Source organism: Ictidomys tridecemlineatus, chromosome 6 (assembly GCF_052094955.1).
Source record: "Ictidomys tridecemlineatus isolate mIctTri1 chromosome 6, mIctTri1.hap1, whole genome shotgun sequence".
NCBI classification, from domain to species: Eukaryota; Metazoa; Chordata; class Mammalia; order Rodentia; family Sciuridae; genus Ictidomys; species Ictidomys tridecemlineatus.
The window spans coordinates 37,575,277-37,599,327 of record NC_135482.1 but is presented as its reverse complement, the minus strand read 5'-3'; the positions used below and the strand labels follow the sequence as shown (position 1 = coordinate 37,599,327).

At 33.4% G+C, this 24,051-nt stretch overlaps 1 protein-coding gene across 3 annotated transcripts in view; it reads left to right on the top strand.

Moving 5' to 3' along the window:
- Syt1 (synaptotagmin 1) overlaps positions 1 to 24,051 on the top strand; it is a 508,829-nt gene that overhangs the window by 90,439 nt on the left and 394,339 nt on the right. For all 3 annotated transcript variants that reach the window (XM_078053106.1, XM_013364110.4, XM_021735070.3), the window contains exon 2: positions 11,120 to 11,235. The gene's annotated coding sequence lies outside the window, so the exon portion shown is untranslated. The remainder of the gene's footprint in view (positions 1 to 11,119; positions 11,236 to 24,051) is intronic.

Sequence of the window (24,051 nt, the reverse complement as noted above, 5' to 3'; positions counted from 1 at the left end):
AATACCTTCTTCCTAAAGTGTAAGAAAATGAGTGAAATCCTCCTGTGATATGCAGGGCTCTGGGTGATGTCCTCCTTCTCAGCTTTAAGACTGCCCACTCCCACTTGACTTTCTGAGTGTCCATGCTCCTGGTCAAAGTCACTCACTCCCTTTGGAACTTTTGCACATGCTGAACTATCTCCCTGGAGGAATACTCTTCTTCACTCAAATAATATTATAATTTAGGTCTCAAGACAGTGGCTGGCACACTGTCAGTGCCTCTAAATAATGAATGAATAAATGAATGAATCATCAATTTAATGTGTACTTAGACATCATTATCCTAAATTCCTTTGAAGGCACGAATGGTGTGACTCTACTTTGTGTAAACCAGAGACATGAAAAAAAATGTGTTCCTCCACTATGAATTGAAATGCATCCTGCTGTCATGTATACCAAATTAGAATAAATAAATACATTTTTAAAAAGAAACTCTGTAATGAAGTATGACTTAAATTTTTTCGTTAGTAGTTTTTCCTCTATTTGAACTATTTTTGTATTAAAATAAAATCCAAACTCAATTTAAAGCTTCCCTCCATTATATTAATATTCATGTTATCTGAATTTTTAAAATTTCTTAACAGAGAAAAGAAGTCCTTTATCAGCTATTATTTTTTATCTGTTGTGTGTGCAGGTGGGTAGTACCTACTCTCTTTAGGATTTTGAAAGATTTTAATGTAAGGTCCAAAAATTAGCTGATGGACATCTGAATGACAACACATGGCAAACCTGTATTGAACTGTCACAATCATAATAGTCCGTATGCTGTATATGGAAGAAAAATAGCTTTCCTGTTTGTACTCTAAAGCTCTTATGAAACTGTGGACAAATGGAGATGATAAGGTAAAAAAAAATCTTCAAGGAGAAAATGTGCATAAAGATGTGTTACCACATTCATCTCCTGTGGCTATCCGTTTCCTCTAACGGTAGTCTTAAAATTAGTTTTTACTGTGAGACAAAAAGAATTCCTTTAAAGGAAAACACATGTGAGTCCCTGAAACTGATGATTTTTTTGTTGTTGTTGTTGTTTGTTTGTTTGCTTTTTGATTCTTCAACATAGGAAATGAAAGAAAGATATAGTTTTTAGGAAATGAAAGAAAGATATAGTTTCTAAGTATCATTATATACTATACTCATCAAGAAGGTTGTGACCATATCAAGATGAAGAATCTAAGATTATATAAAACTCTAAAATATTGATGAGTAATAACATAACTTTATTATTAGCTACTATTAATGCAAGTAAATCCTGATAAACTACTGAGGAAAATGATACAATTTATATACACTAAATAAAAATAAGACCTAATCTGACAATTAGAAATTATTCTTACTCTTATTTTAAACCCTAAAGCAGCATTTGTAATTTTAATCAATTTTACTTTTTACTTTCATCTCCATTCGTTAGCTCCACAACATCTTGAAAAAACAATATTTGTTTTCTGATTTAATTCTTAGAAAATAAGGATTAAATTTTGTGTGATTTTTTTTAAAAGCCTTTTAGAGATGTCTTTTTTTAAGCACTAGTTGTCACTTGGTATACACTGCTTAAGCAGATATATGAGCACAGGATAACACTGAGGAAATGATATACAACCCCTGCTCACCCAGAGCATACATTCTCTAATCCTCTATTTTTAGCTTCCTACAAGATATCTGTGCTTGTTTGACCTGATATTTCAAATTTAAAGCATTAAAGTTCAAATCAAATACGTGTTTTCCTTTCAAATCTACATTTAGATAACATCTTTAAAATTATGGCATGGTAAATAAAATTTATTGCTTTGCTACTCTTTACAGGAAGCATCTTTTTTGAGGGTCTTCACACGTGAGAAATGGAAGGTTTAATGGGGTTCAGCCATTTGTCAGTGATCCCACAGCTAATAAGTCCTAGAGCTTATACTTGAGCCAAGATTTTTCTCTGGGTCTCCCAACTAACATCATGTTTTACTCCGTCATCAAAGATACTATATTGCCTGGAACCCAGTAGATAATCAACAAATATTTTTAAAATAAATGACTGTAAAGGATTCCTATGGAATCAGATTTTAGTTTTTGAAAGGGTCTGCCATATTTTCTGATGGTTAATCAGCAATTTAGTGGGAAAGGATCAAAATTGGCTGAGCACTCTATTTATGTACTTGAATCACTCATTCAGCATACTTCACCTCTCTTTGCCTGGTAAATCTACAACTGATACCTCATCACCATTTTAAAATTGAGAAACAAGAGTTGAGCAATATTTTCAAGATGTCTTAACTAGTACCTTTTAGAGTTGCAAGCCAATTCCAAACGTATCTGATTCTAAAGACCCACAACCTTTCTACTTCACCATCTTGACATTTATTTTGCCTAACAATCTTTAAAGAGTAGTTTCCTCCAACTCCACAATTTTTAGCTTTTCAGAAGATGTATGTCAAATATTTCTGTCATATCACCTATGTCAGATAAATCAGGAAAAGAAACCTACTGACAAGGTAAGTCACCTGTGTATTTATTTGCAAAGACTTAGCCTGAACCCAGAAGTATGATTCAAAAACTCAGTGTGTGAGTTAATCCCCCATTAGGTTCTTTAATATGATGCTGCAGAAAGTTGCTTATTTCTCAAACATATTAAACACCAAAAATTAATACTCAAAACATAATTATCATTGATACTTGAATCACATATAAAGTCAATATATACTCCAAAACACTAAGTTTTCTAGTATGTTACTGAATAATTCCTTACTGAAAAACTAATTACCAAGGATAATGAATAAAATATTAGCTAATATATGAGTATAAACTACTAAGGGCAACCAAGGAGCTTTATTTTCTTGTGTCAGAGTAGAGAACGGCATCTCAGTCAGCCTGGCACAATGATGACATATTTTCTGAGCTGTTTTTTCTCACCTATCTTATGCTCAATTTAACAAATATTTATTGAGAGTGTATGTGGGCAAGGTGACACTAGGGAGGATATGAGAAAAACTAAGACATCATTTGTGCCCTTGAGGGATTAATAATCTGATGTCAAAAGTAGACATGTCTGCAATCAGCTGCAACCATTGGAAGGATAAAGTGAGTCCTTTAATAGGGGTATAAAGTGTCTGGTAGTACAGAGAGAGCAAGGCTAGAGGGCAGAGCAGTGTGGAGCTTGGATTGAAGTGGCAGGATATTAAAGGCAAGACATGAGTTATAAAGCTAAAACACATATGGGCAATAACACGATAAGGTCCTGAATTAGTGAGCTGATAGAACAGAAGAGAAAGAATATCGGGGACATTTCAGGGAAAGAATCAATAATATGTGACACTTAATCAGATGTGAGAGTGGAAATTAGGAGGAGTTGAAGATAAAATCAAGTTTTCTTATCAGATACTGAATTAAGGAACACAAAATAATAAAAAGTTATGGGGGCAGAAGACAACTTTCCATTTGAGATTTGTGGGTTCAATATCCTTGCAAGACAGCTGAGTAGATAGCCATCACTTATAAAGTTAGGTCAATGGTACAGTGAAGAGTCCAGCCTTAAAGATAGAGTGTTGGGCTAATTGGCATAGCAGTCATATTTGAAACTATTGAGAAGAACACAGAAATGAGAGCATTGAGGATCAAATGGTGGGGGACTCAAACCAGAAAAGGGGGTAGGTAGAAAATGAAACAAGGAAAACACAACACTAGAAAAATCAAATAGAGCACACATTGACACATAACCAGAGATTTGAAACAAAGAATCAGAAGGTGCTCAACAATTTCAATGATATAAACAAAAAAGAATTGAGAATTAGGTGTTGGATTTACAATCATGATGTCTTCACAGACAATAGCAATCTATTGTCTGGAATAGGGAAGCCTGATCACTCAAAATCAATTGACACACACACACAAAAATCACTGTAAAAAAGAGAAAATGAATATATGGTTGAAAGAAGAGAAAATGTGAAACTAATATTTTGACTTTTGTATGGAAAAAAATGAGCATGTTTGTAAACTGGTAGGGGACAAAAGTAGAGAAGAGACAGAATATAGATTGTTTAACCAGTGCCCATAGACCATGTTTCATGTCCTGAAAGCATAAGGAACATATTAAGCATGTGATATTGTGTGGAGGTGGGTAGGGATTGAACCCAGAAGCTTTCTACCATTGAGCCACAATCTCAGTCCTTTTTCTTTTGAAACAGGATCTCTCAAAACTGACCTCGAATTTGTGATCCTCCTGTTAGACCTCCTGAGTTGCTGGGATTAGACATGAGCCACCACGCCCAGCTATTAAGAACGAGAATGTTTATTGGAAAAGTCATCATAAAGGATGATGATAAGGTCCTTTTTAAAAGGACCCAAACACCCCAACCATAACAGTAACTCCTCAAAAAAATATATAGATACTTAGAAATCTCTAAAATATATAGACAGAACAAACATTTTATGAGCAATGGCCAAAGAAACATGTGGACATTTAATTAATTCATTCATTCTAAGTTTATGTATAAGTCTTGCAGCATTCCATATACATTTATAAAACATTTGAAAGGGGGCGACTGATGTATCTTAATTTACTCTGAATTTTGAGAAAAAAAAATAGGACTAAAGGAACTGTATTCATTACTTCAATAAATGATTCTTAAGTTCTTACCCACCCTGTGCCAGGGAGTTCAGGGTACCCTTGAATAGTCAGACAGAATACCTAACCCAGACTTGAGTGAGACCTTGCCAATATACTGATATCTTACTACATTAAGTAATATTTTTAGCATACATAATATCCAAGCTCAGACATAAAAATCCATTCATTTATTAAATATTTATAAAGTGCCCATATAGGCCAGACACTGTTCAAAGAGTAGTATAATGGTAATATGTATTTTCTTAACAATATATTGTTTAAAACCATTTAAAAGTTCAAGTGTATTAAATAGCATGAACATTAACAACTAAATCTGTACAGAAAACTTTTGAGACAAGAGCAACTTTTGAGACAAGAAACCAAAGAAAATTCAAGGACATGTCTGTGTGCTTTTGGTTCTAATCTTTCATTTCTCTGGATTCTAATCTCAGCTGCAAATTATTGCTATTTCCCTTTCCCCTCTCCCACTCAAACAAGTCACAAAGTCTGCTGCAATTTGAACAATCCATTGCTGTGTAAGCTTAATTTCTTGGTTTATTCAAATACAAGAATCAATGTGCTGCTGTAAATACTGATATGCCTGTATTATTATTGTATATTGATTTACATTCCTTGGGATAAATGCAGAAGAGTGGGATAGCTGGATTATATGGTGGTCCCATTTGTAGTCTTTTGGAGAATTGCAATATTGCTTTTTGAAGCAGTTGTACTAATTTGCAGTCCCTTCAACAACATATGAGTGTACCTTTCCCCCCACATCCTCACCAGCATTTATTATTATTTGTATTCTTGATGATTGAGATTCTATCTGGAATGTGATAAAAATCTAAATGTAGTTTTGATTTGCATTTTCTGATTGCCAGGGATGTTGAACATTTTTTCATACATATAATTAGCCATTTGTATTTCTTCTTTTGTGAAATGTCTATTTAGTTCTTTTGCCCATTTATTGATTTGGTTGTTTGGGCTTTTGGGTAATTTTTTAAAATCTATTCTGAATATTAATGCCCTGAGGAGCAGGTGGCAAAGATTTTCTCCCACTCTGTGGGCTCTCTCTTCACACTCTTAATTGTTTCCTTTGCTGGGCAAAAGCTCTTAAAATTGATTCTATTCCACTTATTGATTCTTTGTTTATTTCTTGAGCTTTAAAAGTCTTGTTAAGGAAGTCAGTGCCTACATCAATATGTTGGAGTGTTGAACCTGTGTTTTCCTTTAACAGTTGAAAAGTTTCGAGTCTAATTCTTTGATCCACTTTGAGTTGACTTTGTGCAAGGTGAAAAATAGGGATATGGTTTCATCCTTCTACATATGGCTATCTAGTTTTCTCAGCACCATTTGTTTAAAAGGCTATCTTTTCTCCAACATATATTTTTAGTACCTTCATTGAGTATTAGATGACTGTATCTATGTAGATTTGTCTCTGTATCTTCTATTCTATTACATTGGTTTTCATGTCTATTTTAATGCCGGTACCATACTGTTTTTGTTACTATAGTTCTGTAGTATAATCTGAGATGAAGTACTATGATGCCTCCAGCATCACTCTTTTTGCTAGGTATTTCTTTGTTTTGTGGGGAGTCTTTCAGTTTTCATGTGAATTTTATGACTGATATTTTTAGTTCTGCGGAGACTTGTCATTGATTTATTCCAGCACAATTCATAATAGCCAAATTATGGAACAAACCCAGGTACCCATCAACAGATGAATGGATAAAGAAAATGTGGTTCATGTAAACAATGGAGAATTAATTACTCAGCCACACAGATACACACACTCACACAAATGAAAGTATGACATTTGTTGATAAATGGATGGAACTGAAGGACAACATGAGAAGTGAAATAAGCCAGTCTCAGAAAGTATGTCAAATCTTTTCTCTCATATGCAGAAGTTAGCAAGAAATAAGGAAACCAAAAAAAAAAAGTGGGGGAAATTCCATGAAAATAACAGTGAGATCAGTGGAGTAGGGAAGAGGGATTGAGGAGGAAGGACAAGGGATGGGAAAACAGAGAAACTGTGGAGTGAAATTGATCCAATTATGCTATGTACCTATTTGAATATACCATGGCAAATTCTGCCTCTATGTATATGTATAAACCACCAATTAAAAAACCAATAAATATCTAAAAGGAAGACCAATAGAGTAGAGGAAGGAGAGCAGGGGAAGGGAGAAGTAGAGGAAAAGGGGAAGCCCTAGGCATTGTTGTGGAGAAAAATACATTCCATGAATGTATGGATATATCAAAATAAACCCCACTATTGTGTAAAACTGCAATGCATTTATTTAAAACAAAAATATTGCTAAAATGAGGTTTGTAACTGACTCCTATACTTAATGGCATGAAATTAATTACTGAGATTTTATTCTCCTGAGATGTGCATACACACACACACACACACACACACACACACACACACACACACACACGTTTGCCAAAAAAGAATTTCCATGCTGTGTGCTTTTTCCAAATTTATTACCTGCACTGTGAATCACAGTTTACTTAAATTCCCACAGTGATCAAGTGTTACTACTGCTGCCATCATCAGCTATCTAGTTAACAATATACTAATCTCCATTGTTCAATAGATCATATGCAAACAATGTGCCTCTCTCATGATTACTATCAAATCTCTAGACAATATTCCTTTCCTAACTTATCATATAATAAAGTCTAAACCCCCTTTAAATAATTTAAAATCAAATTTTAAAATAAATTTACAGAAGGAAAAAAATATTCATTTGTCCTTGCAAAGGAACAGAGAAGTAAAGGCAATCAGATGAACAAAAAAATGGGTTGTTAAAATTCACTGCATAGTCTGTATTAAAAGGTTTTGGAAATAAAAAAAGATGAAAGTAGATGCATTGTTTCATGGATTAAATCAGCTTTTCAGAGTGTCTTTTTCAGATCAGTTCACCAAGAAAAATTATATAAAATTCTTCATGTCTTTTATCTCATATTGAAAAATATAATAAAAGTTTTTTTCTGAAAATTTTTACTATAAATTCTAATATCCTAATTTTAATAATAAAGAAAAACCATTTTTCTGAGCATTTTAGGTTATTTTAACTGTATTTCTGGAGAAAAGTAGTGTGCTACGTTGGTTTAACTTGAATTACACATAATAGCAGAGTTAATATATAGTCTATAATGAAAGAGTGAATTTCTTTACTCATTAGATTAATAATCAAATAATACAAATGATACTTTAGCTTGCTACCAACAAGATGTGAGGATTTGGCAAGTGAATTTCCATTTTTGAACATTATTTTCAAGGAGGAAAATCATTGAGTCAATCTGAGAATCTGGTAAAAATGAACAAATACATAAACAGTAATTCTATATAATATTTCAGGCACTGCAGATTTGAAGTTATAGTCTCCATAAAAAGGCAATGAAATCAAGAAATAGATAATTTCCAAAGTATTTTTTGCATGCTACATGTCCATTATCATTTGAAAATATTCAATCCTAAATTATTTCCTTAACTGGAAGAATAGCATTGAATGGAACAGGTAGAAAAGCCCCACTCGGCTACTTTCTCCCTGACTTTTTGCAAACGAGTCTTCTTAGGTAAATACCTTACAGGACATTGTGACAAAAAGAATACTCAAATGTAATTATTCTTCAAATATTCATCTTGGGAGATTTGCTGGTATAATTTCTGTGCTTTCTTATACATAAGATCAAAACCTGAGATAATGCATCATAGACTAATCAAGTACATTTTCTTTGCCAAATTTCACTGAATCATTTAAGCTACATTGATTATAAAGTTAATTTTCCATATTTAAGTAATACCCTGAATAACCTTTTAAAAAATTAAACTATGGAAAAATGAACACACACTCCAAATCAGGAGCTTCATGAGCAAAAAAAAAAAAAAAAAAAAATTGGAAAAATGCCCATCTTCAGAACATTTCTCTAGACTGTGTTTGGAATACGAAAACAATTTATATCAAATCCAGTCAAATGTATGCTACATATGTTAATTTAGTGCAAATAATTGTTAAAGTAGGAAATCTCACTCAAGATGGTCTAATAATCTTCCTGTTGGGTGTGGGGTGGAGGCTACCGTTTCTCTCCTCTACCAGTGTTCTTCAGTACCTTGTACCATTCCTGGCACAGACTAGGCTGTTAGAAGGTGGTTTCTGAGATAATTCAAGAATGCATTCATCAAAAGTCTCTTCAGTTTCAACATGTAGTTTCTATACAACACAGGGCAAAGCAGGTTCTGGTGGAAATTGATAATATTCTTCAAGCCACATGACTGTGTGGATGATTCAGATTTAATCCATGTTTTTAAATCTGTTACACACTGTTCCTGCCACAGACTCTGCTGAAGTCTACTGCTTGCTCGTAGGCTCCTAGTCCCAATGACAGATGGTTTTTAATCTTTGCTATTTGGCATCCAGAATGGTTGCGTGTTGCTTACTCATATATTTTTCTCTAACATGTAGAATCTGATTCTGGTGGCTATCCTTTCTGAGAAATTAGATATATATATATTTTTAAAAACCTGTAGCAATAAGAGAAAGAATTTAAAGGTTTTCTGATGGGAAAAGTCACTCTATACTTGTGATCACTGTGGGAAAGGGGCACACCTGCAAACAAGGACAATTGTGTAAATTATGTGAATTGTAAATCTCCAGGTTCAGTACTTCAGGAATTGATTGATTACCTTATGCCCAATATTTTCTTGGGGACCCACATGTGACAATTTTACTTCTTTCAGATTAGAATTCTTTTTGACAATGGAAAGAATCTTTCTTCAGTGCTTAGCTTCTCCTAAATCTCCACTGTGACACTTACCAATTTATAATATTTTGCTTTATTTTTATATATGCCTCCCCAACATTTTCAGAGGAAAGAATCTTTTTTTCCCTTTTTTATTCCTATGACCTGGCTCAAAACATTACAAAAACCCAGGTCCAAAAAAATAGACATACAATGAATACTCTCTGAATAAATCATAGATTTTAATCAACTACTTAGAAACAGTCTGAGCTGGAGTCAACAAACCCTTGACTATTTCAGACAGGCAAAATGGATCTCAGAAACCACTCAGAGAATAAAACTCTCTCATGTAGCATTAATTCTTTAACTCAAGGACTAAGATTTTCCCAAGCCCAGTAAACCCTTGAATTTTTCTATGCAGTATTATGCCAGAATGATCGTGGTCCATTTGTTGGCAAATAGAACTGCTTAATAACTTTGGAGGCATTATGAAATTCTATGCAGAATATAATGAAAGCTGCAGGGGATTGTGTTCACTCTCTTGTAGTAGGAAAACTTGAATCCTCAAATAACAGGGTGTTGCCATGTTAGCTTCCTCCAGAGAATTGAAGAACAAACTATAAAGAGAGTGGAATTGTGTGATTAGTAGCAGAGTCACTAGAATCTGCAAAGTCTTGATTCAATTTTTTAAATGTACTGACTTATTTTGATTGATAAATGATATATTCTATATATTTAGGGTGGGCATACAACACAATGTCCCCTATGCAAAGCCTTAGTTTTTAACTGGTACAAGAATCAGGTGAATCCAGTGGAATTCTCCTTACCTGTGTTTTTACATTTCTGGAAAAATTATATACATTGCTGAGTCAAATTTTGAGAACTTATATTTTTAAATCATTTCTTTAAATCTTCAGATATGAGGTAGTAAGTCAATTTATAGAAATCTGAGGTAAAATAACTTTTTTAGCTTTAAATCAAAGAATAAATAAATGCAATAAAGAATACATTAAAGAGAATAGAATAAAAGAACAAAAGGAAAGAACGGTGGAAAGGTAAGTTTTTAAAAGAAAGGAGAGAGGAAGGGATAAAGAAAGCAAGGAAGAAAGGGAATTATTAAAATATTTGGTAGAGCACCTCTGTACAACTCAGATGCTTCTGTATGTGCAGTATTTCAATATCTTTCCTAGGTAAATAACAATGTCTTTCCTTTTTATTAGCCCTGCTGCAGCTGCTGTTGCTTACAAAGAGATTCACAAATCAAAATAGACTCGGTTAGCTTTTCAATAATTCTAAAAAGGTGGGGGAACATTGCCAGGGAAGGATAGCTCTCCAGTATCCTAACATGGAGTCTTGTTAGCAAAACAAAGTGTGAATTGCTTAGAGATAATTCCCTGCTGCGGGTAATTCCACTGGGTGCCTCTGGGGCGGCACATGCTATTTCACCTCTGTAGGCCAATCCCATTGCATGGGAGATGTCAGAAGGGATATGAAAAAGTTGCCTTTTTGAAACGTTTATTCTTCTAGAGTTTTTTAAATGTCAGCATGATTCATACCTATTGGTTCTTAGCCTGAAGCACCCAGCACAACTAGGAATTGAGGAAGCTGGTGCTGGGTGTGAATAATGAATGGATTGCATAAGCAGAAGTCTATATCCAGTCGATAGTAAAGGCATGTGCAGAATCGCAAGCCAGCATTTTCATGGATTCTTTCTATCCTTCTTTCTTCCTCAAGGGGAAACAGGAGATCGAGAACCAATAAGAGCTTGAACAACCAACACCGGACTCAGACTGGAAGACTGTTCTTCTGCCTGTTCATTCCTGTAAACATCACTGGAACTGTCTATTAAGGTATTTGTAAACCCCAGACATTTTCAATAGGTTTCGTTGATGATCTAGCCTGTGTCCCAGCCACATCAAGTGACAGGTGGCAGGGGAGCATTAATGCAGAAGATTGAAGAACTTTATTGCTTTACAAAGAAAAATCTGAAATTATAACTTGTCTCAATGTTTTTGAAGGGCTGGTTTAGTTGGTGGGGCACTAGCCACTGGTATAACATTTTTTTGTTTTCTCCTATTCTCATTTTGCACTTTATCAAATCCAAAGTTGTCATGGTTCATTATCTGTAGATGATCTTGAGCAGCCTTGCATTCTAAAAGAATATGCCGTGGCATCTGCCTCTGTGCTTCTGTGGCCTGCTGTACAGATGATATTTTAGCAAGAGTATTGGGTAGGGGGCAGGAGGGGAGAGCAGACTTTATCTCATACTGATATTCTTTTGTGCCATAGCACATCTCATTCTTTCATATATGTCTCATTCAACAGTGAATTGCATATATCACATTATGACTATTACAGATGTTAGAGCACATAATCAGGGTTGTAAAGTATCTGCTTGGATGTCTTAACTAATGAATTCCATCAAATTTAATTATCATTCTTTGACTCTTCATTAACCAATCAAATTATTCCTTTGATCTAAGCCATTTCTAACATACTTTTACTAGGCATAAACACGATCCTATGAAGTAAACTGGAGGTGATTATCTCACTGACTTTTATTTGGAGTCCCAAGTTCCTGAAGTGTTAGATGTCTAAAAATTACCTTTTCCATGAGTCAGACTGTATATAAGAGAAATGCCACAGTGGGAAACTCTGTCTTGAAGACTTTATACCACAACTTACATTTTAGTATGTTTTTTATTTTCCTCCCTGAAGAAGTTCATTACAATATGTCATCAATAGTAAAAGTTTATAGGCATAAATCTACTATGCATTCCTATAAACTCACCTACTTATTAAATAAATATGCACATAGCTCAAATTATATCACAAGCTGTTCACTTTTGGGGATAGATTATTTCAATGCTAGATGTTTCTTCTGTCTCTTACAGTAAGATGCTACAGTATAAGATCCCAGTTACTATTGTTGAAACATGTTTCCAACACTTCATGATTTCCATACAGGCATTATTAAAACAAACAATGTAGGACTGAAAAAATGCCTATATGTAAAACGTGTGTATATATTTATACAAATATATATACACACACACACACACACTCACACACACACTGTCGGGTGATTCCAATGCACTCTAGTGTAAGGCTCACTAATTTAAAAGAGTAAGAAAAGCAGCTTATATGAAAATATCATAAAACAAGTCTAGACACGTAATTGATATCAAAGTAAAACATTGAAATGAAATAAAATTTAGATTTAAAGTTTACTATGCATTTACTTTTCCTGAGACTGTACAAAACATTTTAGAGTGCTTGTTTCCATTTTGGTATTTGATTACATTTTAAATATTTTAAAATAAAAAATTCAATATATAGTGTTAATTAAGGAACTCAAGAATTCAGATATCTACCAATTTAAAAGCTTCCCCATGTTGCCAAATAATCAGTGAGTTCTACAAGAGCAAAAAGCATTAAATTCATAATTTTTATAATTTTTATAATTTTTTAAATTTAAATATTTAGTTTTATAAACATTGCTAAAATAATAAGTCTTTCCTTCAACATTTTGTATATCTAATAAAAATCTTTCTCTAGGAATTCCAACCTATCCATTTGTTACAAATTCCATCGAAGCAACTTCTTGCTTTCAAAAGATACTTCATTGGTACAATGAAGCTGAAACTTTGGGGCTCAGTTTCCCTCTTTTTCATAAGTGAACATTTCTGTATTATCTATTCTTAAAGAATTTTCTCACAGTTTTATTTTTAGTGCAAACAAGTTAAGACATTGTTCGCCAATTTCATATGCCAAACTCTGAAGTAAGTATACACTTAAATGAGAGTTAGGGGACAACGAGCTGTTTTCTGAACCATGAAAAGACAGGATGTTGTGATTACCTCAGGCACTGGAAAAGAGCAAAAAGCATCATTAGTCCTAGTAGGAAAACTACAGAGAACATTTGACCCATAAAAATTAATTCTTGCTTCCTACATAGCACAGTCCATGGAGATCAGGATCAAGAAAGGGAAAATGGACAAAGTCTTAGGTTTGCCCATTACCTCACTTTGTAAATTAAAATTGCACTGAAAAGATTAGAATAATTTAAATTGTCATTTTCAGTTAGTTTTAAAGCTTACCTTTCGAGTAATGGTGGGTCCTATCTTCAATTGGGTTGTGTTTCAAAAGTGTGATTTATAAATTAAATGTTTGGGGCTCAACACACATTCTACACAAGAAATAATGTTAAAAATGATATTTCATACCTAGAATCAATTTTATAAGTCCACAAAATTATAGCAAATTAATGTGATTTGTAATACTAGAGATTTGAAGAGTAGAAAACAATACTATATGATTCTTAAAAATGAAACCAATTAGACAAATTGTTTTTAAATTACTTATTTACTTTGACTATCAATGTGAAAGGAAAGCAAATTTGATTGTAAGTAAATAAGCAATTAAAGGAGATGGTGGGATGCTTTCCTAAAACACAGAGAACGTAGGGTTATGCTAAGAGCAGCGTTGTCCCGGGCAGAGGAAAAGGAGATGGAGAAAAGAGATGCTGAGTGGTGCTGAGGAAGATTGGCAAAATGCTCTCAGAACAGGTATCCAGCAGAATTAAGGTAGTATTATGATCTAGTTATTAGATGCAAAGGATGCTCATTAACAATCACGTTTATAACTCTTTTAATGAGTGTCAATACCTATAGCAATAGCATATCCATTAGAAGGCAGATGTGTAGAGGAAACAGGTAGCAGAAGCAGGGAGCATCAGTGCAACTCCAATGAGAGCAGTAAATGCAGGGAAGAGAGAACTTGGTGAGCTCCTGCCTTCCTCCAGTATCTTTTCTGTGAATTGCTTGACGTAACAGTCAAGGCTTCACCGACCTCCACTAAGGAATTTTACAAACACAAAAAAAGGTGTTCAAGAGAACCAAATTTCCCAATTGTCTGCTTTTCCTTATGTAGCTGTTCATTGAATTTTCCAAACATTTATTGAAGGCATACTGTGTATTATTAGGTACTGTGTGAATTTTGTTTCTTTTAGCCAACACGTTAAAACACAAAGACTATTTTGTTCTCTTCTAATTTCGTACTTTTAAATTTAATTATTTCCCTTTATTAAATTTGAATAGCTGGAGACAGCAAGTGGCATTGTGCCTAGAGATGAAGGGCAAGGAGTGTGAATACCTCAAGAAATAAGGCTCGAATAAGGGGCTGTCTTATCAATCTATCCTTTGGACTTCAAGGAAGTTTTGGAAGTCCTAAATACAGTCTCATCCCTTCCATGGAACCTAGTAAACAACTGTGAGAAGTAGAAAGCAAACAGAACTATTTCCCCATGTCTAAAATTATCTGAGGAAAAAGTAATAAATTCAAAATAAAGGCCTATAATATATAGCATGTCTTGATTTGATATCAGCCTCAATGCTAGGCTGACCTGGTATGAGAAGCAAGAACTTAGAAAGCAAGCTAGATGCTTTGGCACATCCCAGCAACCTGGGAGGCTAAGGCAGGAGAATCACAAATTCTAGGTCAGCCCCAGCAACTTAGCAAGCAAGATTCTTTCTCAAAATCCCAAAGAAAAAGGACCAGGGTTGCAGCTAGTGGTTAATTCCCCCTGATTTCAACCACCAATTGAAATAACAAAACAAGATTTTAGAAAGCCATCCTGGAAAAACATCCCATAATTCTTCATCAACCCTAATTTTTCAGTAAAACAATAGTCTATAACAACTTCTATTACTGTTTAGGTTGAGGCACAACAAAGGTCATCATGTAAGTTTCTAAAATTAGTCTTAACTCTAAAAATTGCATTGCAGGAGAAAATAATGGTTCATCTTCTGGTGAAGAAAGTGGTTAAGAGGTATTTTTTAAATACAAAGCACCTCTCCTTTCTATTTTATTCTCAAGAAACATGAGCAAAAGATAAGATGGATCTTAGAGAGCATTCCAAACAGTCTTCAAACAGGAGTTATTAAGGCCTATGTTATCTCAACCTCTATTAGGCAGCTTCAGGAACCACTGTGAAAAGCTGGCTTAATGAAAGGATAGTGGTTCCACCTCCCAGTCTTGTATGGATTTCCCACATGATTTTGTTACCTCATTCCTTTGAGTGGATACCTAAAATTGCTTGACTGATGCTGTGCCATCAGGTTTCGTAACATCAAGAATTTTGGATTTTGTGCCTTATATTTAGGTATCTAATAAATCTGACTTTGTCTCCTATTCTTCTCTGGTCCAACAAATCTTGTTCATGTTGGAGCCTGAGTTTACACTTGTTCATTCAATGATGATTCTTTTAAGTGCTTACAAATGCTGGTCACTCTTCTAATCTTCTTATCCAGGTCCTACTTTCCATGGAGATTTCATTCTAATGAAGAAGGAGAAAGAAATTATAAGAATAATCAGACCCATCAAAAGATTGTTAAGTTCAATAAATATAATCATATATTTTTCTAATTTTTACCTACTGTTTTTCCTGTCAATCAATGATTCTGCTCTTCATTTAAACCTTATTGATTCTTACTGTTTTCAAATAAAATCATTCTGATCCACTTATTTTAACTCTTCAAGACTTTTAATCTTCTTAAATGGAAGGGACAAGGAAATTCATAAATTTACATAATAGACAAGCTGAACTGTCTGAGAAGTCTAATCCATATAGCTAGACCTGAGTAATGCCAGGGTAGCTACAGTGGGACTATTTCAGAATCAAATACCCCATAGCCCAGGCATAAAAGGCATCTTTTCTAATCCTTAGTCTTTTCTTAATTACATTTTGCAGTGATTAAGTGTCCTATACTGACACATCAGAATAAATCTTCTCTGTGCTACCTGTCTGACCAAGTATTTTTGGTATGGATTAAATTCAACTAGCCACTTATAAATTCAGTGAGGGTTGTATGTATCTACTCAACATAAAAAGAAAGACTTCTGAGAATTCGCTGTGGTAATAGGAAGGTAAGTTATTAACTTGAGGATACTGGATATATAGCATGGAATAGATAATAAGAAAAGAACACAGCAACCTTTAAGGAGGTTTACATTCATGAAGAAGAGATTAACTAGTAACTGGAAAGAAGTAAAAAAAAAAAACAGACATGAATTTCTTAATAATGTCCCTTAAACTCATTATCACTGAATTATCAGTTGAAAATAAAGTAATTACACTAAAAAGCAACATTTAATCAGAGTAGAAGCTCTAATTTAATAATACAAATTATTTTTTCATTTCCTTATGCTGATATTTATTTCCATCATATGAAATATTTTATGAACAAGTTAGATGCCTTCTATTATAATTTAATAAAACTAAAAGTTTTGTTGCCTTTAATAATTCATCCATTTAGTGTGGATTGTTTTTTTACTTAAATATATTTATGCCAACTGTTAGCAAGCATTAAAAAGGGCTTTCATTTGTCTTACATTTAATCATCCTTAAGAATTGTGCAGCTAAACATACCTTGAACATATGCACAGAAGAATAGTAAGGTTCACATGAGCATAGAATAGAACTTGATATAATCCTATAGAAGAGTAGAAACAAAGAAAGAAATATAAAAAAAGTATTTTAAAAAACAGAAGGTGAGACAACAAAAGTTTGTATCAAAAGGTAAAAATTTGTTTGAATTGCTGTAGCATGAACACTGAAAAGCTATGTTACCCTCTACTGGATGCTATAACAAAATGTCATTGGCTAGGCAACTTATAACAGCAAAAAATTTACTTCTCACAGTTCTGGAGGTTGGGATGTATAAGACCCAGGTACTAGTTAATTTAGTATGTTCCAAGGGCCTGTTTCCTAGAGGACTGTCTTTTCACTGAAATTTTACATAAGAGGAAAATATAAGGGATCTCTCTTGGGCCCTTTTTATAAGGGTATTTATGCACAATCATGATCACCTTCCAAAAGCTTTACCTCCTAATACCATCACCCTGGCATTAGGATTTTAACAGTGGAATTTAGAAGTAGCAGGACAAACATTCAGATTATAGCACTGTCCTTTTCCTAATATTGTCCTACTGATTGACAGTTTGTTTCATATCAACAGTCCTTGTGTACTGAAAAGTGATTTTCTGAAAAAGAAAAAGGTACCAAGTAATGGAATAGTAGTACTACCCCATGTAGTTGGACAGAACTGCCAACCATTGAGTAACTTTTCAAGAGGGTAGCTTTACCTAGAACAAAACCTAAGAACTCCTAAACCTAAGCCAACTACTATGACAAGTTACTAAGACATTTACTAAGAAAATTTTAAATACCTTTACTACTGCTTAAAGTATATAGAAAATTAACAAAACAATTACAACATTCACAACCTATGATGGTTTCTTGCATATTGGACTGAATTTAACAAGATAATTAGAAGTTCATAGCACCTTAGCAATATGATGGCATATAAACATTATAGTATTCTTATTTTATATACTTCTTCAGGCTAATGTGTGTATTAAGATGGTCATACATTGAGAAAAAATGAAAGGTAGAATTTAAGAGAAAATATGAAAAATTATGTTTAAGGAATAAGCATATTTTGTTAAATTAAAATTTGCTATCAAGTGTACTGAAATCGAGGCAGTTTTTGTTTCACCATAGCTGAGAAGTTGGCAGGATGCTACTATATAAAATAAGCATTATTCTGGCGTATTCAAATAAAAACATAGCAAGAATAATTCTGGGTTTAATCACTGTATTAGAGAATTGCATTCAAGTTTAAGTCCAACAACTGAAAAAGAACAAAATATAGAAATAGCAACAAAACCATAGTTATTTATAGCACAACATAGCTTTGTAAGAAAAGAACAGAGAAAGTTTCAAGATGATAAAATGAAGAAAACAAAAAGGAACATCAAATGTGGGCTAAAAGTAAATGTACATCATTACAAGAAATGTTGTACACTGAGGACCAAAAAGAGAGAAAACTGCTTAAATTATAGAAAAGAACAATGAATACATGATATAACTAATGTTCTGCAGAAAAGAATGTTGAAATCTGTTCTTCAAATTTTTTAAAGAGTTATTCGTCCTTGTGAAAAATTTTAATATAATTCTGCCTGACAATGGAGAAGTACATTTTTAATACTTCCTAACTCTAATATATTTATAGATAAGAAACGAAACTATATTTAGTATGGTAACTGAAGATTTTCTGAAATAAGAGTACAATATCACAGTTTTCTAGGCAACCAGTTATTTTATGATTTTTTTTATTACATTCTGAATGAGCAAGGAAGAGTCCAAAAAAATATCTTTTAGGAAAAAAAAATATTCTCTGTCTAAAACTGGTCCCCATCAAGATGGCAGCTGAGACAGTTAATGATCAGATTAATCCTTTGGGGACAGTAAATGTTTTGACGTTATATAGGAGGAAAAATGACCCCTCTGCAAAAGATCCAAAAGAGCTTTCTTCAGAAATCAAGCTGCTGACCATTTCTCATAAACCTCCTTCATCTTACTGAGTACATTTCAGATAGAAGAAAAGAGAGTAGCTTCTTAATGTTGTCTAAGGACTTTTAATTCTAAAAATATTGGAGGTGGTTCATCTGCTCTCATTAACTTCTATGTATAAATAAAAGGAAATTCTGTTTTATAATCTAGTTTAATAATTTAGACTATTGAATAAGACATTACAAACTGATTTATCATCAGTATGATTCAAATCTATTTGAGATGCAGAATATTCTCCTTACAGAATCTACTGAAATCAACAAAATCATTTCAAAAATTTGTTCAACCAATGAAAGTATTTGTAGTTGAGAAAATCTATTTTATTTACCAACATCCTTGTTTTTTATTTTTTATAAAAGCACTTTAGAGGAGAAAAAAATGAAAACAAAACAAACAAACAATATATATATATGCTATTTGCCTGCTTTCATGTAGTCTAGTGTCCGCAACATCTGGTCTCTCTGATTCAATTATGTGTGGACACACAGGAAAATATTTTCTCAATAGGCTCTTCAAACTAAACAAAAATATTTAAACCAAAATTTTAACAGTTTGCATTTTTCTACTAAAAGAAATATCTTTGGAGAATAGGAAAGATGATTTATGTATATAAACCTGAACTTAATTTAAATAATCTTTGTGTTTCTCATAAATTTGAATTTATCTTGCCAGCCAGCAAACATTTATTCCAGGTTCTCTTTTTGTCTATTATTCCACTTTTTTCTTGTGGAGCTCTGATGCTTTAGAACATACTGAAATTTAAAGAAATGCACTGTTTTCCCTAAAATCCCTTCCTTAGAGTTTTTAGAATGAAACAGTTGTTATTTCTTTCATATGTGCCACAAGTTTTACATTGTTTTCTCTAACACACTATGGTAACTGAAAATCACCATTGTTTTAATTTACTGTTAAAAAATTCAATATTAATTAATTCATTAAGTAACAGTTATATATATATATATATAAAGTTTATTTGATTTTCTATACTAATGATTCTTATTTACATATAATGAAATTCAGAAGTCTGTTGATGGGGTAAAAATTACTCTTACTCATTAAGAAAGGTTTTCCATTCATGTCCTAAAACTATATTTTTCAGCTCAAGGAATATAAATCATCTAGTTATTTTCTCTGGATGCTGAAATTTAGTTCGTGGAACAGAATATATATCTGTTTTTATACGTCTCTCTGTAATAGGATTCTGGACTGTGGTGAGTGGTTTTCCATATATGCATGAAAGATTAGATACATATTTTTCTTTTTTCCAAAAATATCATCAGCATTGTCAGTTTCAGAAAATAGGTGGAAAACTGCCTTAATGTTTCTGATATTTCTTATTGAAAAATGGCACAATGAAGAATCAAGAAATACTAAAATTTTATGAAGCATGAGCATAAAATAATAAAACGTTTTTAAACTGACATACTGAAGTTTATATTCAAATAAGTGTGGTTGTCCTTTTACCATGGTCACCTTGGATTTTAGAAATGCTGCCATTGTCCAAAACACTTTGGTATCAGATTTTTATTTTATTTTGCTGTCTTTAGAGCCAGTGTATGCACCAGGAAGTATTCTTGAACATATACCAGGAAGGCACTGCTTTACTACAATCAGCTCCACATGGACAAGCCCTGAGTGCTATGAACATTTCTTTTAATGAGTTTGTGTCCACTTAAAAAGAAATAGGCTCTTGCCAATTATATTTTTATTTAAATAATGCTTTCCCCCACCCAGATAAAAAGACATATCTATGAGATAGAAGGAATACTCTGAGGTGGATGAGTTCACGAGTTTCCATTTGGGGTGAAGAACCTCATAGACTATGTCTAGATCCTTTTTTAAGCTGTGAGGGGAAAAAAAGAAAGGAAAGAGGAAAGGAAGAAAGGAAGGAAGGGAGGGAGGGAGGGATGGAGGGATGAAACTTAAGAGAGATTTAGGCTGGATCAATGAGAGTGTAGAACTATTGTTTTATATGCTTCTTGTTATATCTTTTAGTTATTTCCTTATCCTAGACAGGATATAAGATCCTTCTTCAAACCCATAGAGCTATAAGTGACCTGCACCTGTTATGTCTCTTTATTGGGCTATAGAATTTACTGAAGCTTTTAGCACTGTGCATATGAAGTTACTATTTGATATTAGCTCTGTATTAGTAATATATAAAATTGAGTCTAAAAAGACAGTATACATCAGGCCCAGATGGGTTCTCTGATAAATTTTACCAAACATTTATGGGAGAGATTATACCTTAAATGAGTAAACTACAATTCAGTATCTCTCAGAAATAGATGCAAAAAAAAAAAAAATCAACAAAAGCCAGTCCCAAAGCTATCATGACAGGTAAAAATGGTAATGACACTGTAGAGACACGTTCCACCTTCTATTGGAAACTTCCTCTAGTCAACCAACATTTAATCTTCTGAGAGCTTTTGTTGTTCAACATATATACATCATCTTGGCTTTTAACTCCACCTACGAAGAGGAAGTCAAAAGTAGTTACCTTGATTAAGGTAGTTATCTGAGAGGCATTTGCCAACTTTTAGGCACTGAATTCAATATTACAATTTTTCAGATTAATAAAATGTGATCAATATATTTGAGGTTCCACAGCCTTGTAAACTGCAGATGATATGTGAGGTGAAATGAGGAGAAGCAGGAACAGGAAGCATCCAGGAAAAAATAAAACAGAGATAGGAAAGATTCCTGAAGGAAAAATAAATGAGAGAGTTTAGATATCAACATATCTGACCCAGAGACTGTGCTAGAAAATTAGTGGAATCAGTAAGAAATAGATATTTTTATCAGCCAAGAAGGAGACAGAGACCTCAAGAATCAGAAATAGGATGGCAGAAATAATAGAAGAAGAATTTTAAAACTTCACATGGGAGTGAAAGAAACTGAATTCCAGAGAATAAACTTCTGGGTTTGAGGTCAATTAGTAGAGGGATTATTGGATATCATTGATTGTAATCTGTGTGTTAGGTGGGCCTGTGAAGGCTGTCATTCACTTGCAACCTCCAAGTGGTGTGAACAGGTATTAACTGCTCATTTGTTTACTGAGAATATCATTGCGCCAAGCACTGTGCAAGAAGCAAACAAAACACAGAGACCTCTGTCCTCAAAAAGGGACAAGGGGAGAAGGAAATAAAGAATGTGAAAATGTTTTTGTCACAACTCTCCTGCTATTGCATTTTCTTTTCCTGATTCTAAAAACTGTAATCCAATCCATCCATTTACATTTAAATCATGATGACCTGGTTTAAACTGTCCCATACAGTCACTTGTTCTATTATAGAAAAGACAATGTGCTTTCATATCTGCATGTGTTTTTAAGTACAAATTCTTATCTGTGTCTGCCATAGCTCTCTATATTGTAAGAAGTCTGAAATTTAGATTCTTTCTTAAATTTAATTATCTGGTACTTTCCTATAGCAGTCTGTCTCCTATTGACGTCTTAAATTTCATTTTGTTCACATATCTTTTATGTGTGTCTCCTTGATATTGATAACAATGGCTGGTGTAAGGTCTTATCTCCTTTCCATTCTGAAAATGTAATAATGAAGGGAAATACAAAGCAACAGCCACATCTGGTAGTTATCCAAGCATCCATACTGCTTTTACATCAAACTAATATTGGGGGAACGTGGTGTGCATGCTCATTCAAAGAGAACCACCAATGGCAAGGGACCATGCTTCCTTGACAGTCCGTGAAGGACTGAAGTGCTGGCATAAAGCAAGATAAAGTGGTCTTATGGGAATCTTGGTTTTACTTTCAAGTCACTTTAATTTCTTGAATGTGGCTGTGTTTATTTTATGACTATTTCTAAACCTCAGGGAAAAAGTGCACTTTTATTCTCACCTAACAATTTATGAATAGAAATGACAGAAAAAATAGGATATATTTTACTTTTACTCCATTTATATTTTACTCTACTTCTACTCTTTAGTATATCTTAAGTAATCATCAAAATCAAAGGCACATTTGAGGGAAAGAAAACATCCCTTCTGTGGAGGGACTTTTACATCTTAGAGAAACTCTTCCTTACTCCTACCTAACTCATATTCTTAATACTGCAAATTCAACTTGTTTGAGTTTTTTTCCTCTCTTTTTTTTTTCTTTTTAAAAATTTGAATGGAAAAAAAATTGTAACAAGGCATCATGTCACTTTGGCCTATAGCCAAAACATTACAGCTCGTTAGTACAGATATTTAAAAATTATGGACCCCTTGATAGCTAAGTTTATTTCTTTTGGATTTTACAGATGAAAATAAAATTTAATTTCTGACTAAAAGGAGGAAAGAACTACTCATTTGATATCATTTTATGTAAACAAGGAATAGATTTGAATATGTAGCACTGTTTATTTAAAAATGGGGATAAGGCATTTTATTTGCAAAAACACCTAGAGAAACAATTTAGATTTTCAGTTATGATTAGAAAAACTTGGATATGCAGCTTTCCCCTTTCTCTGAAACCTTTCATAGGCTAACAATTTTTTGATGTCCTAATTTTGGGTGCTGTTTATAAAATTGATAATTGATATTTTGTTATTTATAAATTATGCAAAATGTGCTTAGGGTGTGTGTGTGTGTGTGTGTGTGTGTGTATAATATATTTAGGCCAAGTTGATTGGGCTATGTATGGATCACTGTTTAATAAAAAGACATCATTTTGCAATGAAGATTATTATAGGAAGGGCCTTTCTTTCCTATAAACTTCACTGGGTCCTTAAAGGATAGACTTGGGGGCCCTTGGCAAGTTGAAATCCAAGTGTCATACCAAGGCCCTGTGCCTGTTCATACCTTTGCCCTTTCTCCAGCTCAAAGCCACCTACTTGTCAGGAAGAGCCACTCTTAGAAAAAGAAAAGAAAATGGTTCCTTCTTTACCTATACCCTGGGAGCCACAAACACCAAATATCACCTGGAAGTCATCTGGAGGATTGAGTGTTATTTTCAGAGTTTTTTTCAGACACTAATACACCCATTCTTTAATTTTAGCTTTACCAGATACCTGTGAGACCTTGGGCAAGGTAGATAAATGGTCCTACATACTAGTCTCATATACAATAATTTTAAATGGTCCTCAAAACATCATCTCTAAGGCAAGGCATGATATTACCAAGCCTTTTTGACTTCTAGTTTATCAGTGGCCTGAGGTTTTATTAACATACAGTGTAAGTCGGGCACAGTGGTACATGCCTGTAATCTCAGCAATTTGGGAGGCTAAGGCAGAAGGATTGCAAGTTCAAA